Here is a 20,425-nt window from a genome sequence, read left to right as displayed (position 1 = left end):
AGATTTGACTGTTCTGTAGGTAGAGAGCAAAGAGAGAATTTGTTGTGCAGGATTTCTCTTGACAAGAATTTGCTATAACCCAACCCATACTGTGGACTGCCTGAAAGGTCATGGAAATCATTTTGTTATATGGAATCACTGCAGAAGAATTTTGCTAGCATTTGTAACAGCAGAACAGTTTCACTAAGCAAACTGATTGCCAGCAAGAGAAATATTAACCTACTTAAGGGAGAGGATTTTTAGTAGCATAATTTGCAAATAAGAGAATATGCTTATTATAAATTAAATCTTTTCTTTGTGTTAAATTGCATACAAGAAGCTCTAACTTCCTCCTCCCTTCCCTCTTCTTTGTATCTCCCCTGTTGTCATATAAATCTGTTGCAGAGTAATAAAACTGCATTTCTTTAGTAATGTCTTATTTCTCAGACTTTTCATTAATTCAAACTGGCCTCCTTTCCACCCTCTCCAATTAAGTGGAATTATTGAAGCTTTATGGTATCTAAAAATTAGAATCTGCTAACTGAACCCAAAAAAGGGAGCTAACTATTGGGGCCTTGGGATTGAAAAATCAGGCTAGAAATATTTGGGAAGCAGAAGAGAATTGGATGGGAAGGAGGAGGGAGCAGGGCCGGCTTTGTGGATGTGTGGCCTGTGCTAAGAAGGGCTTCCCGCTGGATTTAATGCCCTGCAGTCACCGTACTGCAATTCTTAGCAGTTTTTGAACAGGGGGCTACACGTTTTTATTTTGTACTGGGTCCCACAAATTAGGTAGCTGATACTTAGAAGGAGACAGCAGGGAAGAGGTGGGTGAAGAAAAAGGTAGAAAGAAGAGAAGAGCTATGGATAGGGCAGAGAGAAGAGAAACTAGCATGGTTTTAAGCCCCTGCCACACGCCACTTGCTATGTGAGATGCTTTTCCAGGTGTATGTATTTTCATGGCAGTCCTAAGACGTAGGTGATATTATCATCATTTTAAAATATAGGTTTTATTATTATTCAGTTATGGCGAGGCCAACCACTCAGGAAATGATGGCCTCTAAAAAGAATTTTACTTGAGATTCCTAAGAGGCGAGACCATGCCATGCCACGCAGGGCCACATGGGGAAGCCCTAGGGTCAGTCAGGAGGCAGAGGGAGTGAGGGGAAGATGGGGTAAGAGTCTTTACTGTGGCATCCACAGGGAGGGATGGGTGAGGCAGGGTAAGCAGGCTCGGGGTTGGCTACTTTGAATAGTTTCAGCAGGCTCTGGGACACAGTGGCTATTCCTAGTAGTATGGTACCTGCCCCCAGGTGATTAGGGCAGGGCAGTGTGGCCCAGTGGGCAGAGGATCCATAAAGGAAGCGGTTGGGAAGATGGGCTGAGCATTTATGAAAGGGGCCCTCATGGGCCAGTCATTCACTATGTCAAGTAATTGGCTCTCTCTGGGAGGGACAGCCCCTCCGGGGTTAGCAAGGCCCCAGATGTCAAAGCATCAAATGCAGAAGCTAGAAAACATGGTTATTACAATCCCCATTTGACAGATGAGGAAACTGAGACTCGAAGAGATTTCCATAAACTGCCCAGCCAGAATCACTCAAGTGGAATGGCTGTGCGGGCTGAAAGGTGTGTGCTGATCCGGAGTTCTAGGAAATGGCAGATGTTGGGATGGTGTGGGAGTGGGCCCCATAAATAGCATCTCTCCTCCACACTCCTCCAACAATTTGAGGAACAAATGAGTGGCAGGTAGAGAAGCTGAATATACATTTTCTCCCTAATAGAATAGAAGCAAAGTTGGAGGTCCTGGCTTCATGTGAGGGTGAGGGTCAAATGGGGGCCTACTAACTGATTCCCTACAAGGAAGACCATGTGGAGGTCCTGCCCAGGTAGGCTTCACTCGGGTACAGAGGGCACAGCCAGGACAAGCTTTCTGCGCACAGGGCTCCCTCCCAGGAGGAGAAAGGGCAGAGACGCTGATCGTAGCCCATCCCTCTTCCCAAGTTGACCAATAAGAGAAGACACCCCGCCTCCTGAGGGTGGAGCCAGGAAAGGGGCGGGCAAAGGCTGGAGTGAGCCACTGAGGATTGTCTCCAGGGGAGAGACCTTTGAAGAATGACGGAGGACTGGGGATGTTCGTGCTAAAGCCTGTGACCGCCTTTCTTCCCTCATATATAACCGTCTGTAAGGCTGGGCATTTCGCAGGGGCATAAGGAGAGGGTCTGCATAGCTTCCCTCAGGCTTCCAGAGGGCTCTACAGCCCGAGAAATAGGAAGCAAACCTAAGCTGCAAACAAAAGAAATGATGGGTCTTTTCTTTAAAAAAAAAAAAAAAATTGCATCCTCAGACCTGGGCACATAGTAGGTGGTTAATAAATGTACGTTGGATGAATGCGTTTCTTATGAAATACAAACTGTCACTCCTCAACAACAACGATGGGTACAACCACAATGAAAACAACTCTCTAGGATGAGGCCACCTTGCCTAAGTGATTGCTGTTCAGTGTTTCTCAGAAACTCATGGTAGGCTGTCAACTCGTGATTAACTTGAAAAATCTGCTTTTGGCGCTATTTGGAGAAATAAACTGTTGAAGTGAACATCTAGCAGTCATAATATAGAACTGGGTGAGCCATGAAGGGTGAGGGTATAAGGAGGGTGCAGCATATAGGTAGGATATAAGAGGCTTCGTATATAAGACGGATATAGAGACAGATGCCACATTGAATGGAATTTCTCCAACGTTGCCATCAGGAGTAGATAAGAGCATGAGGCCAGGAAAGTTCTACTCTCTCAGCAAATCAGTGCCTTTCTTGTCCTCTTCCTCCTCCCCCTCTTCCTCTTCTCTCTCTTCTTTTTAGTGTACTAATTTGGTTTGGTTAGTCATTCGTGCTATAGAAATATCTCCAGTTCCTTACTCTCTAGCCACATGATAAATTGAATTGGTTTACCTCTTTTGACATTAGTCATAGCCACATGCCTTACTTTGGCCAATGAGCTTTGAAAAGTGACATGTGTCATTTCTGGATGGAAGCTTTAATAACCACCATGCTGTTTGCTACTTTTCCCCATTTCTTCTCTTGGCAATCAAGGCAGCATGGAGATGGAACCTCCCTCAATCTGGTTCTCTGAGTGAGAATGACACAGGGCAGAGCTCACAGCCAACCCATGATGGACATGTAGCATCAGTGAGAAGTAAGCCTTTGTTTTAAGCTATGGCACACTGGTCATGTTTGTTACTGAGCATCACTCAGTCCATTCTAACAGATGCCAGTAGGGCATGGACTGAAATAATCACAACTTGTTTGGAGATGTTTTTGAGTCTTTTCATTCCTTCAAGAATGATGCCAAAAATGTTAGTGTTTGAGGTATTACGAACACAAAATGGGGGAGAGACACGGCTCTGCAAGGTAATGGCTAGTCTCCCTAGTGTGCATGGCATTTGTTGAGTTCTCCAGTTTCACCCTGTCCTCATCTCTCCATGCTGTGCCTGACGAGTCCACAACATCTTTGAAATGGGACACTTGTTTGCACATCTCCAGGCCTTTACTCATGCTCTGTCTAGAATGGGACATATCGCAGGAAATCATGTTATTTGTTGAGTGGCTTTGGTGGAGACAAGCGTGTGGGGGAGAGGGGAGCATTGGGCTTTTTCTGTGAGGCACAGAAGGCAGAACACTTAGGACACAGAATGAGATTCCTGTGCAATGTGAATGAGTTTGTTACCAATAGAGCTTGGTCTGGCACAGGAATGAGCTCACCACACTAGAAAGTTTCCAAGCAGAGGTGGGTGTCATGGAGGGGGATCCAGGTCATCAGAAGTATAGCACACTCTCCAATCCTGTCTCACATGACTTTCAGGAAGATTGCCCAAAGTAGGTTGATTTTAGCTGGAACTATATATGTATTTTTTCTCTTTTCAAAATAAAAGTAGCTTTTTTCACATTGTCTTAGTCTGTTTGTGCTATTGTAAGAGACCACTTGAAACCGGGTAATTTATAAGAAGAGAAATGTATGTGTTCACAGTTCTGGAGACTGAGAAGTCCAAGAGCATGGCACTGGCATCTTTCAAGGGTCTATTTACTGCATCATCCCATGGTGGAAGGTGGAAAGGCAAGCGTGAAGGACAGCAAAAGGGGGCTGAACTCACTTTTAAAACAAACCCAATCTCACCATAATGAACCCACACTGGAGATAAAAACATTAATTCATTCATGAGGTCAGAGGCCCCATGATCTAATCACCTCTTAAAGGCCCCACCTTTCAACACTGTTGCATTGGGGATTAAGTTTCCAATGCATGAACTTTGGGGAACACACTTAAACTGTCACATCCCCCAATTATAGAGATGTTACATAATGATTATAGAAAATTCAAGGGGTATTGAAAAATACAAAGAAGAAAGTAAAACTCTAATTAAACACCACAAAACAAAGCTAATCTCCATTAATATTTTGTCAAATGTCCTTCCAGACATTTCTCTATGATTGATAGATAGATATTCTGTTTTTCTATCCCTTTCTTTCACTCAGTAATAATGGTCATCTTAAATATCAATAAATATACTTCTACCTTATATTTTATAAGTGGCTTTGCCATGATTTATTTAATGTATTCCTTTCTCATGGGCACCTATGTTGTGTCCAGAATTTTGCTATTATAGACAACACTGTGATGAACATTCTTGTATGTGGACCCCTGGGCACATGTCCAGGCACCTTCTGAGGATGAATTCCTAGAAGTGGAGTCACTGAATCAAAGAGAACTGTTTAGGGTGAAAGAAGAGAAGAGAGCTATGATATGATCAGGTAAAGAAATCCTTCCTGGCTTAGGGGCAGCTTGCAAAGGGTCTGACAGAAGAAAGATGAATAGGTGATTGTGGCTGGGCTGGAAGGCTGGAGGGAACCAGGATATAGGAAGTAGAAGACAGGGAGGAGGAGACAGGAGCTGGTTTTCAAGGCTCGTAGGGCTTTAGAAGACCATCCCACAGGTGAAGGGTAAGAGTGGATGACAGTTATGATTTACGTAGAGTCAGGCAATGACAAGTGCTTCTATGTGCACAGTCCCTTTGGAGCCTCACCACCACCCTGGAAGGAATGTCTCCATCCCCATTTTACAGAGGAGCAAAGCAAGGCCTGGAGAGGATGTGGCAAAAGGAGCCGTTGTCCTCAATTATAGTATGTGGGCTCCTTCACAACTCCAAACCTATCCTTTGCACGTTCCCCAGGCTGGCTCGTGCCTCCAGTCTTTGAAGATGCCATCTTGTGGGAAGCCAGCTCCTGCTCACCCTTGCAAAGGAAGACTGGTCACATGAGACTTTTTCTGTGAAACTGTTCCTCAGACTCCCTATCCCCACCACCCAAAGCAATGCAGAGCTGGTCAGGGTCCAGGAGGGATGTTCTGCAGGTCATTGTCAGAGTGTTAACCATTGTGTACTAACTGTTGAGCCAGGGAGCCTGCTTTTGACTTTAGTGAATTGGATTTCCTGACTCAGCTGACTTAAACACTTAAACATATGGCCCTTTCTTACCTCACATAATCAAAGGTGGATTAGCTCTGGAGTTGGTTAGCCCAGTGGCTCATCCATGCCATCAAAACCCATGGTCCTTCTGTCTTTCTGCCATCGTCAACCAGAAGGCATTATCCCTGTCCAGAGCATCCCCTGAATATCTCACAGCACCCCAGGGACAAAAGGCAGGAGGTATCTCTGTGTTTCTTTTATCAGGGAGGAATTCTTTTCCAGACATCCCCACCAACCTCCTCTTGTGTCTCATTGGCTGGAATTGGGACACGTGGCCATGCCTAAACCAATCATGGCCGAGGAATGAGCCCAGCAGGGATTAAATGGACCAGGATTTATCTCTGAGTCAGTTGAGAGCACAGGCAGAAACTGACACAGTCAGGGCTCGGCCAGCCAGGAAGTAGGAGGGAGTGTCCACTGGGGAGCAGCCCCTACCATCTGCCCCAACTGTACGCTGACTCTCCTGCCTCCCATCTAGGCAGGGAGCTATGTGAGAACAAGGATTGAGACTTATTCCTTCCCAAGTCCCTTGAAGCCTAGCACAGGGCAAGGCACGTGGTAGGTATTGAGAAAAGTATTGGCTGAATGAATGAACGAATGAGTGAGTGAAATCAGTAGATGTTTCTCCATCAAACCCCGAGATTTAGGATTTGCTGCACGCCTGTCAATTTGAGGGGATGGTTTAGGTACTTCAGAGAGCATAGGAATGGCTTTGTCCTCAAAGATGTTGCAATTTAGTTGTGGAGAAAATGCTAGAACCTAAGAAAACTTTGGACTTGAGGCCTGGCCTCTAAGGCAGACTGTATGTGCCGTGGGGTGGGGGGCAGGGAATACATCCATAGGAAGAGGCCCCAGAGAGGGACAGAGGTATGTCGTGAAGAAAAACATCTCTGTCCTCAAACAGTGGAGGAGAGTGCGATAGAGCCTAAAGTGGGGGACTCTTTCTGAAGGGCCTACTGTATGTTGGGTATTGTCCTTATACTTATTTTATCTCATCTTTCTTGTGTCTCTATGGAGTATATCCTTCTATCCCCATTTTATAGATGCTGAGGCTCAGACGGTGAGGTTGCTTGCCCAAAGTCACACAGCCAGGAGGTCATAGGATCTGACTTACAGCACAGATCTGTTATGAAAAGCTGGCTCCCCTCTGCAAAGGGGCTGTGATGACTATTCAGGGCCCACTTGAGACCAGCAGGTGGTGGAGTGACTGAAAGGGAAGCCTGGAAACTGACAAGAAGGCCTAGGAAAGGCTTGGTGCAGTGAAAATGCAGAGGAAAAAAAGCACAATGGGAGAGGTGTTTGTAATAGGATTCAGGGTGGGCTTGAGGAGCCATGGTCTTTGGCATCGAATCTGACTTCAAATCCCTGCCCTGCCAGTGAACAGCTATGTGACCTTAGGTAAAACACTCCATTCCCTGTACCTCAATTTTCCATCCGTAAAATGATGATAATAGTTCAATGTTTCCAGTACCAAGCATATCATAAAAATTTAATAATGGAGCTATTCTTACTATCAATAGTGTTGTTATTGGTTTGGAACTTGGTAGGTTACCAGATCTAATGGCGACTCCTTGGTGCAGGGACCCTGGGCTTCCATTCTATCTTGGTTACCACCTCCACATTTCACCTTGACTTCATGGGCTTTCCTGCCAGTCTGGCTTTCCATTCTTCACCCGAAAAGTAAAGGGATTGGGATGGTTGGTTTCTAGCCTTCTCTCTTGCCCAAACTCTGCCCTTGTGTGAGGTGGAAAGGGGGAGCTGCAATGACTAAAGGGATCAGAACTGAGTGAGGGGGTGTCAGGGCTGCCTTTGTTGCTGTGAAGCATAGGGAAGGCAGGGCAGGGGATGGAAGGAAGAGCAACCAGGAGCCAGAGGAGGCTACAGAGTCAGCAAGTCCAGGCAGCTGCGGAAACCCTGCGCCAGGCCATTTGGAGGTGGGCACGGAGAGGAAAGGCTGAAACCAAAGGAGACAGAAGAGCATGGAGAACATCTGCATCTGACACCTGCCCTCGCTGTGGGAGAACCAGAGAGAGAGAGAGGAATCAATTGCAGCTCATCCTGATATTTAATACCTGGGAGGCAGGGCTTTGAAGACAGTGTGTTCAAAGACTGAAATTGAATTTCCCCAAAGTTTGCAGGAACACTGCAATTATGCCGGAGAACATGTCTATGAAATCCCCTTGGAATCTATTTTTGGGCACAAGGTTTTATAACCAGAGTCAGAAATTGAGTGGAAGTGTGTGGGAGGCTGACCCTGGACAGTTTCCATGTTGGAGAGGAGGGGAAAGAGTATTTTTATCTGCAAACACCGTGTTTCATAGGGTGAGGCTGGGGAGGAGGCAGTTTCACCACTTTGGGTTTCTCACCCACTGTTATGTTAAGACGAGAACTATCTTTGACAGAAGTTGTTCAAGTTCCTTACTCAGAGTGGGTGGCTGGGGGCTGGGGATTGAGGTGGGGAACTTATGTGGGACTTTTGTATGTTGCAACCAAGACATCTGAGACTGACTTTGCCAGAGACTTTTTCAGATCTATCTTGTGGGGATGTCACCATGTTCAGGGAGCTTTGTCTAGCCGAAGATTGCCTCCTGCACTGCTGTATCACTATTAGCAATTGCTATGTGACAAACTGCTCCAGAGTCAGCATCTTAAACTAGTAAGCATGTCTTGTTGCTGAAAAATCTACAGGTCAGCTAAATGATGCTTCTGGTCCTGGCTGGTTCTCTCACTTGTCTGTAGTCTGCTGTAGGTCAGGTAGGTAGCTCTGTGGATCCTGGTGGGCTCTCTCACTTGGTTAGGGGGTGGCTGGCTCTAGGCTGGTCTGGGATGACCTCAGTTGTGACAACTCTCCTTTACTCTATGTAGTGTGTGCCCTAGCCTGTGTTTGTTCACGCGACAGTGGTAGAGTTATGAGAGAGAGAGAGCAAGCAGCATGCAAGGACTCTTGAGACCTAGGCTCAGAATTGGCAGTTGATATGGTTTGGCTGTGTCCCCATCCAAATCTCATTTTGAATTCCCATGTGTTGTGGGAGGGACCCGGTGGGAGGTAATTGAATCATGGGAGCAGGTCTTTCATGTGCTGTTCTCGTGATAGTGAATAAGGTTCGCAAGATCTGATCGTTTTAAAAAGAGGAATTCCCCTGCACAAGCTGTCTCTCTCTCTCTCTCTCTCTCTCTCTCTCCCTCCCTCCCTCCTTTGCCTGCTACCATCCATGTAAGATGTGCCTTACTCCTCCTTGCTTTCCACCATGATTGTGAGGCTTCCCCAGCCACGTGGAACTGTAAGTCCATTAAACCACTTTCTTCAGTAAATTGCCCAGTCTTGGGTATGTGTTTATCGGCAGCATGAAAACAGACTCATACAGCAGTGTCATTTCTAGTGACACTGTTGGCCAAAGCAAGTCACAGGGTCACCCAAAATTCAAAGAGTGGGGACATAGACTTCCCCTTTTAATCACAAGCAGCCACAACATCACACTGGAAATGGCTTGGATACAGGCCAGCCATTAATTAGGGCCATAGAGACCTTCAGTTTGCACAGCTGCCAAAATCAGCATTGACCTCTAGGGCTGTCAGCAGAGAGGGAGGGGGGAAGGGGGCAGGCAGACATCCCTACTTAAGTCTTTGTAATGCCCAAGATCCCCTTAATGTGCAAAGAATTTTCCAGAAGTGTTTTATTGGTAGAATCAGGAAAATGTATATCCCCAAACAATGAGTGATCAATTTTCACTCATCAGACTGATAGAAATTGAAAAATGTGATGCTATCAAGTATTGGTGAGAATGGAGAGGAAATAGGTGCCATATACTCTGCTGGTCAGAGTTTTCATGCCACAGCCCATTGAGGGCAATTCAGCAGCACCTACTTGAATTAAAAATACATTCATGTGTTAAACAGCTGTGGTCCATCCACCCCATGGAACAGTACTCAGCAATAAGAAGGAACAAACTATTGATACACACAACAACCTGAATGAACCTGGAGGAGTGCAAAATGCCAGTCCTAAAAAGTTACATACTGTATGATGTCATTTATGTAACATTAGTGAAATGACCTAATTACTGAGATGAGAACAGTCTGCTGGTTGTCAAAGGTTAGGGATGGGGGAGAGAGCCATTCGGCTGTAAAGGGGTAGTACGAGGGAGTCTTGTGGTGACGGTCCAGTTGAGTACCTTGATAGTGGTGGTGGTTATGCAAAGGTAATGTGATAAAATTGCATGGAGCTACATATGCACTTGTGCACACACACAGACACATACAAAGATGGGTGCCTGTATGACTAGTGAAATCTGAAGAAGCTCTGTGGATTGTAACAAGGCCCATTTCTTGGTTTTGGTATTATACTTTATTTATGCAAATGTTAACTTTGGGGGAGGCTGGGGGAAGGAGTGCATGTGTCTTCCCTGTACATTTCCTTGCAACTTCCTGTGAACCTTTACTTCCAAATAAAAAGTTATAAATAAAGACACAGGTGCTCTGGCCTGGTAAGCCCACTGCATGGTGCCTGCAACAGAGACATGGTCCCACGCCCAGAGAGGCTTATGCAGAGATGATCACTGAACATCATTTGATATCAAGGCATTGGAATGACCTAGATGTATTTGTTCACCTAATAATCATCTATTGGCTTCCTACTATGTGCCAGGCAGTGTGCCAGGCTCTGGGGATATAACCATAACCAAAATAGACCAAGTTCCTGTCCTCGTGGAGTTTGCATTCTAGTGATTGCCCCACAAGAGGGAGCTGATTCCACGTAACAGAAACAAAGAAATGAAGTAGGCTCATATCTCTATTGCTAGAATGGTTCTATCTCTGGAACATATCACTGCAAAGAAACAGCAAGAAGCAGAATCAGTCGTTTGTTACACCATTTGTTTTAAAAATAGCAAAGGAGCCACAGTCAAATGAAGGAAGCATCAAGCTTTGCTGTGTACTTTACTGGGAGTTAATCCTGTCCACCTAACTGGAATGGAAGCCTGTGAGGGCAGGGGGTTTTGTCTTTTTTGTTCCTTGCAGTGCTCCCACACCAGAGCAGGCCTGTCACATAGGAGGCACTCACATATCTGCTAGGGAAAAGAGTAGATTGTACCCATTTCACAGGTTGGCCAATGGAAGCAGGAGGCCCTTAGCCATGGCATATTGGATTCTCCACTGTGAGAGTTATGAAATGTGCATTGAATATCCATGACTTTAAAAATACCAGATACTGTTTCTTTCAACTGTGTCATCAGAAACATATTTCCCCAGCCCCCAAAAAGTGTGATTGTCAAGCCTTAGATCCACAGGTTGTTGGTTGTGGAATGACTTCACACTTTTGTGTTTTGCGATACAGTGTGTCAGGCAGGCCTTCCTGCATTATCTCATTTAATGTGCCTATCAATCCTGTCTGGAAGAAAATGGACATTCATACATCTTCTATCTGCCCCCAGGCCCCAGCCCCTGATGTAAGTTTGTAGGCACACAATGACAGGTGACTGGAAGCAGAAGAGCCTGTTGCAGGATCCAGGGCTGCCAGTGAGTAAGGCCCAGTCACCCACCCACCCACGCACATAGGAATCCCCCAGTGAGTGCACAGTGTCTGGCGGGTGTGGGCTCCCATTTTCCTCTGCTCCTGGCTCATTCTGTCCCCCACCACATGTCCTGGGGTCAGTGACTGCTCCTGGGCATATCGCTGTGAACCAGGCCCAATGCTGTCCTCATAAACTTGCAGGCTAGTTGGGAGGACAGGGAAGCAGGCATAAGGTCTACCCAGTATTGCCCTGGGGAGCCCGGGAACCCGCATCCTGGAGGTTCATAACCCACAAGGTGCTGCCACTCCTCACTGTTCCCATCAGAGGATCATAAACCATCCTTTCAAGTGCAAGCCAAGATGATGAAACATGAAGATGCTCTTGAGGTCACCAAGAGAATCATTTCAGACCCAGGGATCCCCCCAGAACGTGCGCATCCAGTAGCTACTGTGATTGTGACCTCGATGTGTCCCCTCATCCATCTCCTGTCGGGTCCCTGTGAACATTTATTAACCTGCTGCAGAAAAAGTCTGCAAGGCCAGATGACTTGTCTGCAGCCGGCAAGCCTCGGCGCCCACAAAGCAGAAATTAATGAATGACGGTTGGGGGGAGAGGCAGGGAATAGGACAGCAGCTATTTTAGGCTCACTTTGCCAAAGCAGATCCTAATGCCTGCATCTATGTGTTAACTCTGTCTGCCCTTTGAACAGAAATTGAAATCACATTGGCTTGAATTTTGTTTGCTTGCCACCTCCAGGCTTGTATGTCTTATAAAAATATGCAGATTTTGAACTAATAAAAAATAGAGCTACTTTGAAAATCAATTCTCTCTCTCTCTCTGATTTAATATAATTCGTAAAAACTTTCTCAAACCCAGTAAAATAAAGTTGGAATCTCATGAGTTCAAATTCTGACTTACTTTCTAACTGTAACTAGGTCTCTCTGGGCTTTAGTTTTCTCAGTTGTAAAGTGGGGATCAGACCATCGCAGTATTGGAAGACAAAGCAAGATATGTGGGAAAGCTCCTAGCACCTGTCATTCCTTGGATATGAGACTTCTTAGACATAAAGGAAACCATCACCCCTTTCTGCAACTATGGAAATATGGTGTTCATGGATCATCTACTTTTCCCTGAGCACCTCCTAAGTGCAGGCATGTAGAAACCCTGGAGAACCCATGGTGCCCTCTGGAGTTGGCATTCAGCGCTGGGCTCAAGTGTTGTGGAAATAGACCTGTGTTTGGGTGATGTCTTGTCTCTGAAAAGCAGCAGTTTGTTTCCATGGATAAGCCAGAGCATTTCTCCTCCTGGTTTCTGGCTTTGTCAGGCCCAGAGTCGGGGAGCTGACGTGGAGAAACAGAAGAGGTGAACGTGAGCTGGGTGGTGGTGGAGCAGACTGCTGAGTGAAGCCCTAGGGCCCCACAGAGGAGCTGTCTGGATGCTCAGTCCAAGGAACCACAGCTGGAACAGCCCAGGACCTCAGGCCCCTCCAGGACAGAAGGGACAACTAGTCTTGGTCCTCCCATAACTACTGAGGTATGTGGGGCCTGGAAACCAGAGAGGGAAGAGGATTAAAGTGGTGGCCCTGGGGACCCACCTCATGGTACTCATGGCACAGAATACCTTTCTTCATGGTATGATCCATTGTATGGTTATTTTATGATCGCCACTGTATGAACAAGAGATGTAGAGTTATTCCTATCCCCATATTGCAGACAAGACCCCTGAGGCTCCAAGAAACTAAGGAACCTTCTAGAAGTCACACAGCCTGCAAGTGGCCAGGTCAGAATTTCCCTGCAAGGCTTGTGCTGTTTCCATTCCTGTTTTAAAAGAAGCATTCATATTTGATTTGAAAGCATCTGGTTAGAAAGAACTGGACACCCTGAGTAGGCTTTTGGAAAGTGCCTTCCACACAGATAAGCAATTCAATAAAGAAACAGCAAATACTTGTTCAGCACCTACTATGTGCCAGGCACTGTCTTAGGCATTTGAGATTCATCGACGAATAAAGTGGTTACTTAATAGGTGGTTATGGATTTGAGTTGGAAGAATTTGATTCTAAGGCTTTCTTAAAATGGGTGTGGGCCTCTTATAATTCATAACCAGGTGAGAATTCATATAATTCATATAATTCATAACCAGGGCAGTTGACATTGCCCGTCAATAAGTGAATGATTTTCCTCTAGGATCTGATTTTGCTGCCCTTCTTTTCTTCTCCACACAGCCCTGGTGCACTCGGACAAACCCTGCACGGCTCAGCCACTCTTCTGTCTCTGGGGGTGGTTCTGAGAAAAGTGTTATGCATCTGCCTCATGCCGTTTAATCATCAAAAGGAAAGTTTAAAGTAGCTTAAGAGCTTGAGTAAGGTGGCAACCTTTAGAAACCTCAGTTTCCTCATCTGTAAAATGGAGAGAATAGTAACTTTTGTTAAGGGGTGAGGGAGATATATAGATAGATAGATAGATAGATAGATAGATAGATAGATAGATAGATAGATAGATATAGATATATATATAGATAGATATAGATATAGATATTCTGTTTTTTTCTATATGTTCTCTCTCTATCCATCTCTCTATCTCTATCTGATTGCTTTGTCTATGCCGGCATGTGCAAATGCTCAGGAGGTGCCAGCTGTTAGGAGGATGACGGGGTGCCGTTCTGCAGCAATGGCTGCCCGCGCAGTGGATTGGATGTCGTGTCTCTTACTGATTTTAAAGGGGCCTCCTTCGAGAATCAGCAGTTTGTCCCCCGCTATGTCAAGCCTGGATGGAGAACAAAGTTGTAGCTGTGGCTTTCTCTTTGCCCTTTCAAAACAAAGAATTGTATGCTTTTGACATGAACATTGTTGTTGCTGTTTGACTGCCCCCAGAGCCTTTGTGTCTGCTCTGCAGTTGGAGGACAGAGTCCTCTGCATGTGGGGGACAGGGATAGGCGGTGGACTGGCAGTGGATTGGCAGGCACTGGCACCCTCCCTTTGGTTCTGGACTCTCTGTAGAGCTTCTGTGGCTGCCCACTGCTCCCTTTTGGGTGTTCCCCATTCCTCTGTTCACCCCACCCTCACTGAGGACCTACTTTGTGGACCTGCCTACCCAAGCCCACCTCGGGGTGGAGGGTGTGCAGCAATGCTTGGATTGCACGTCAGAGTGTGATAAACCAGGCCGGAGACTCACATCCACCAGCCTCCCTCCACGTGCTGGAGTACAGCATCTGAGTGGTTTCCCGGCAACCAAGCGAGGCCGAGGCAATGCTGGTCCATGACAGGGTTCCCCGTCCTCAGCAGGATGAGGAGGATGGTGAGAGCTTTCTAGAAAGCTAAGAGAAAGGAGGCCCTTTTATCCTGACGTTGTGGCCTTTCTACTCTTTCAGTGTTAAACTGGCCTTTCTTCTATAATGTTGATGACCAAGGAGGTCTTATTTTTTTTAATGTTGGTATCTGGCAATGCTAGATTGACTTAGTTCATGTTTTCTTTGTTTTGTGTTAATTTTACTGGCCTGAGACATCCTTAAGTCTGGGAAACACTGAATTATTCTATTTGGACAGGAGGTGTTATTTTATTTAATTTTACTGCCAATTCTGTGAAATAGATGCCTTTCCCGTCACACAGTTGAGAAAACTAAGGTGTGGAGAGGCACTTCCCCAGAGCAGCAAAGGCAAGCTTCATACCTGGTTCTGACTCCTACCAAAACCCTCATGTGCCCCGCCACCCACAAGCTCCAGACTACTCTAAAAGAGGCTCAGAATGGCTAACGGTGGTAGAGCTCATAGAATATATGGAGATCTGCACCAGGTAACGCAAGGATTTGCTCCTTATCTAGATCACAGGAAGGCTCAGGTGTCCCCATTAGCTGAATGGTGCTAACACGTGGGCCTACAGCTTTGGCTCTTCAAATCTGATATCCTTTGTGTTGGTCAAACCCTCACATGCAATCCAAAGAGGATCTCTACTAGTCATGGACCTGCCCTCCTCCCCACCCCCACACCAGGTAATGACAGGGTGGACATCGGCCAGGTGGTTTCCACATCTGCACCATGGAGGGAAAGAGCCTGGTGATTGCTTCACTTTGCCTTTTTCAACCGAAGGCCACCCTAATACCTTTGTGGGCTGCATCCCAAGATGTCTTCACTGCATTTCCATCCTCAGTCAAGCGAGGAATTCCATCTCACTGGTCCAGTGTCCGGGGGTAGTTAATGGCTTGCATTTTGGTGAGTCAGCACTTTGAGGGTTTTGTAAAGGACTTTGCTGGTTTGGCTGCATCCACTGGCCATAGGAGGCCTGGCGCAGGAGACATCACACCACTGTGGAGGGCTGCTCATCTTAACGTTGTCCCTGTCTGAGAGCAAATTTTCTTTCTCCGGTGGCTTTCTTGGGGGACCTGGGTCATTTGGCACAAGCCAGTAGGGACACATCTATAACTAAAATGGAGTTGGACTAATTTTTGAGTAACTGGTTTCCCTGCTGATCTTGAACAGCAGGAATTAGAGGCAAAAGCCCCAAAGAAACGTGTTGAATGAAGTAAGACAAGCCCCCATTCTAGGTCTTCACTCTGGAGAGTCAATGTGCAGTTGATGACAAGCTCCTTAGGGGCCAGTGTCTCCCCTTGAGATCGATGTGCCCTTCTGACCCACCACTGGGGCCCTCTGCTGGGCTGGAGCTCAGTGGAGAACAGCAGCCAACCTTGGTTGTTTTCTGGGTCTTTGCATTTGAGGAGCAAACGCAAACCTCGTATGTTTTGTCTTCTGGGCATTCTTAGGAACCTTATGAGGCAGACAGGTGTGGACTGGCCTCTCTCACAATTGGAGAAACTGAGGCTAGAGGCAGGAAAGTGATAAACCTTGGTTTTCTCACCTGGAAAATGGAAACAACATCTAATAACTTCCTCATAGGGGTCATGGTAAGAATTTAATGAATATGTAATATGAATAAAGATAATGTGTGTATTTTATATATATAATATCAAAACCAGTGCTTGTCACATAGGAATTTTCAATAAATATTGGCTTTGGCTGTTATTATTATTATTTCTAAGGTCACCCAGCTAGTAACTGGCAGATGTCTTGCGGCCCAATGGTTCTTTTTTAGTGTTATTTTTTTGAGTCAGAGTCTCACTCTGTCACCCAGGCTGGAGTGCGGTGGCGTGATCTCAGCTCACTGCAACCTCCACTTCCCAGGTTCAAGCAATTCTCAGGCCTCAGCCTCCCAAGTAGCTGGGATTACAAGTGTGCACCACTACGCCTGGCTAATTTTTGTATTTTTAGGAGAGATGGGGTTTCACCATCTTGGCCAGGCTGGTCCTGAACTCCTGCCCTCAAATGATTGGCCCTTCTCGGCCTCTCAAAGTGCTGGGATTACAGGCATGAGCCACCTCATCTGGGTCCAATGGCTCTTTTTATTTCCATCTTTAAATCACCGAATTCTTTGTTTTCCCACTAAAATTTGAAAGTCTGCTTAGAGCGAGCTTTCTCCAAAGTTGTTCCCAGAAGATTCTAAACTGAAGAAAACTATATTGACCTGAAATACTACTGGAAAGGCAGCTTACATTTGATTCATTTGGAAAATCAAGCATCAAAAACATTCCTTAGCCCACCAAGATAATATAAGTTAACAATGCCTGGGCACTCCGTCTGCACCAGGCACTGTACTGAGCATTTTATGAGGATTATGTTGCTTAATCCTCACAGCAACACTTTGGGGAAAGGTACTTGTGTTGTCCCCATTTTAAGTATAAGGAAACTGGGGTGCAGAAGGGTTAAGTGGCTACCCAAGGCAGCAAGTAAAAGGCAGAAGTGATCCCCAAACTCCTGCTCTTTAATCCCTAAGGTGTATGGGTATTACAAGGCCTTCCAAGTAGTTGCAACTTTTCTGTACTGCTTATTTGGGCCTTGCGTGACCCATATCATGGTCCCTATCAGCTGCAGCTGTGTATTCTCAGTAGCCTGTGGGCTTTCAGAAGGCAGGGCTCTAGCCCCTCAACTGTGCCTCTCTAATATCCCAGACTCCTCTTTGGGCTTCAGTCTCTTCATTTGTAAAATGGACATATTAGGTGGCATCTGTACTACATGCCACTCCCACCCCAGTGATTCAGAACTAGTGGCTTAGTGGCTTTCAGGAATCAAGGCTCACTTCATTTGCTCTTGGTTTTATTTCTTAAAAGGTTTAGGGCCTACTGGTGAGAAAGTGTTCTCAATTTACTCATCTGTGAAATAGGGTGATTCTGAGGATTTAGTGGGAAGGCAACAAGCACCTAGCACAGTGCCTGGAACACAAAAAGTGCTGAATGATTGCGTGCATTTTTTTTTTTTTTTTGAGATGGAGTCTCGCACTGTCACCTAGGCTGGAGTGCAGTGGCATGATCTTGGCTCACTGCAAGCTCTGCCTCCTGGGTTCATGCCATTCTCCTGCCTCAGCCTCCCGAGTAGCTGGGACTACAGGCACCCGCCACCACGCATGGCTAATTTTTTGTATTTTTAGTAGAGATGGGGTTTCACCGTGTTAGCCAGGATGGTCTCGATCTCCTGACCTTGCGATCCGCCCGCCTCGGCCTCCCAAAGTGCTGGGATTACAGGCATGAGCCACCACGCCCAGCCAATTGCGTGCTTTTAAAAACAGACGTGCTACTATTCTATTGAGACACTTGTCACAGATACTCATGGGTGTCCCAAGACATAATCTCTGTCCTCCACAAGACTAACATCAGTTTGAGGAAACTGTCTAGAGTTTGAGTGATCTCTTGGTGCTTTTCTGTGGGGAACAGTGTGACCCAGGCTGTCTTTTATCAGAGAGGCATTGACCTGTCTGTGTTTAGAGAAATTAAAGTTTCCACCCTATATGCTTCAGATGAGGGCAACCACAGGGCATTAGGCCAGTGGGAATCAAGAAAGGAGGAAAGAAAGACAGGGAACCAGGAAGAAAGACGAGCTGGAATAAGCATTTTGCAGCTTAGCCCCAAGAGGAGAATGAGAGACACATTAAAACAGTCACCCCTGCTGCAAATGGATTCATTTGATTGAAGGTGGTCACAGATGTCACGTAAAAAGAAATTTAGTTTTAGAAATGGGAAGCCTTCTCATATAGGGCTTAAAGAAGAAATCAGTGAGGAATGGAACTAGAATTCTGGTTGTCAAAGATGTGTCCATCATAAAAGTTCAGGCATAAGTCCCTGCTGTCACACATGTATGGGATCACGTGTGTTCCTGCATGTGCACACATGCCCACCACTAGACCATAGGGTGCTTTGGGGCACATTAGGAAAAGGCAGCTCCCTCTCAGTGGAAGCAGCCACATGGCACATTGCTTGGCCAGTGGACAGTGGGCTGGATAGAAGCCCCCTCTTCTTCTCTGCCCAGGAGTGTGTGGTCCTGCACAGGGGTATACGTGCACACACACACACACACACACACACACACACTCTCTCTCTCTCTCTCTCTCAGGCAAGTGAGGAGACCTTTAGCCAAGGTCTGGTAATCTCACAGTGAACTGGAGACACCTCAGCTGGAGTCCCCACGGAACACCCAGCAGTACTTGCCTTCCAAGAGTCATTTCCACAAAACCCACAGCTTCACGCTGCTTGCTCAGCTGCCTTCTTGAAGATCATCTGTTTTGTTCTGTACCTCTTCAGGACCTGTCTGGTCCCAGCGAGCACACTTATTGGCTTGACTTCAGAATACAATTTTATTCCTGCCGTTAGATACCTGCTTTTGCTGGAAAACAAGCCTCAGGCCTTTGCCGTTTACAGAGTGCCTCATTTGATCCTCACAGCAACCCCAGGGATTAACAGTGGGGACTTAGCACACCCATTTTACAGATGAGGAAATGTTCTCTGAGAAGAACCTCAGAGAAGGAGAACATCATGGGTGGCCTGGATTTAGAGAGTCTGTCTACCATCACCTGGTCTTGAGTGATCTCAGTTTGGCTTTTGCTAAATTCCCTCAAAACTGTGAACATTCATCTTCTCCCAGGCTTAGTTTGTCCCTGTCCCCTCTGACCTGAACCTCCATCCTGACCAACTATCTTCCATAATGAACTTAACGACAGCAGAGACTTAAGCACTGTCTTGATTTTGTCATTGTCCCGAGTAAAATAGCCATCCAATTGGCAAAGATCACCCTTGGAACTTGTTGCCATAGACTTAATTAGACTTTGTTGCTAGTGTGACCCCTTTGCGGCCATTGCCATGGTCATCATTTGCTACAAACCTGCTCCTAAGAGCTGGACCTTGATCCAGACATATTGGATGCTTCTTTTTAGAAATTGCTTTCAGAGCTTAGGTCCCATTGCCCCAGATACTCTAACGATGATAAATCTTCATCCTGATTTTCATTGAGACAGATAGCATATCAGTGGCAGGCCTGGAGTGGCTACTAAATAGATAATTGTTGAATGAACCTATTAATTTGTGAATCCTTTGAGGGTGATGTTTAATAAGACTCTTTCAGTTGCTGGTGACCAGATCGCAGCACAAACTAGTTTAAGCAAGAAAGGGATTGGTTCACATAACTGCAAAGTACAAGGATGAGGGTGTCAGGCACAGCTGAATCCAGAGGCTGAAATCATATTACTAGGGCTCAGTTTTCTTCTCCTTCTCTCAGCTCTGCTTTTCAGCATTCCAGGTGGTCACCAGTTGTTCTAGGGCTGATGTGGCTCTTATATCCAGTTCACAAACTTAAACGAAGATTAGTCTTCTCCTTCCTTTATCCATAAACAAATCCCATAAAGGGGCTGGCATTGGCCCTGCTTAGGTCATGTGCCATCCCTTTAGACCAATCATTGAGTACCACAGGATGAGCTACCATGATTGGCCAGACCTGGGTCACTTGCCCACCCATGAGATTTGAAGGCAGGGAAGCATGTGATTGACAGTTTTACTCAAGCCCCATTGGATGGGAAAGGGACAATTCTCCAATGGAGCTGCTCACTACAAGGGTAGATGAGGTTTCTGGAAAGAGCACAGTGTCAGAAGGGTAGTCTAATAAAGATTATAATTTAAGTCCCAGACACTTACTTGGGAGGCTGAGGCAGGAAGGTTGCTTGAGGCCAGGAGTTCGAGGATGCAGTGAGTGAGCTATGATCATGGCACTGCACTCCAGCCCAGGTGACAGAGCGAGACCCTGTCTCTTTACATATATATATATAATATATATATATACACACACACACATATATACACACACACATATATATATACACATATATATACACACACACGTATATACATATATACATATACATATGTGTATATATATATTTCTAGCTATAAGGCTTTGGGTAAAAAAATGAGATAAATAAAATAACAAGTTATTAAATGATTTACCACTTATCTTAAAAGTGGTGCTGGCAGTGATAGTTTCATTGCTAGCGACCTAGAAATAACTGATCTGGTGCCTCTCTTGGGGACTGCTTTGTCTGGCAGAGGATCTTAAGGTTGG

At 45.9% G+C, this 20,425-nt stretch overlaps 1 protein-coding gene across 16 annotated transcripts in view; it reads left to right on the top strand.

Moving 5' to 3' along the window:
- Nucleotides 1–20,425, top strand: part of ATP2B2 (ATPase plasma membrane Ca2+ transporting 2) — a 382,880-nt gene that overhangs the window by 2,842 nt on the left and 359,613 nt on the right. For 4 of the 16 annotated variants that reach the window (XM_034955775.3, XM_034955772.3, XM_063602715.1 and 1 more), the window contains exon 2: nucleotides 12,326–12,534. The exons of the other annotated variants lie outside the window; for them this stretch is intronic. The gene's annotated coding sequence lies outside the window, so the exon portion shown is untranslated. The remainder of the gene's footprint in view (nucleotides 1–12,325; nucleotides 12,535–20,425) is intronic. 16 annotated transcript variants of the gene reach the window in all.

This window comes from Pan paniscus, chromosome 2 (genome assembly GCF_029289425.2).
Source record: "Pan paniscus chromosome 2, NHGRI_mPanPan1-v2.0_pri, whole genome shotgun sequence".
Classification (NCBI taxonomy): domain Eukaryota; kingdom Metazoa; phylum Chordata; class Mammalia; order Primates; family Hominidae; genus Pan; species Pan paniscus.
This window is presented reverse-complemented; position numbering and strand designations above follow the sequence as displayed.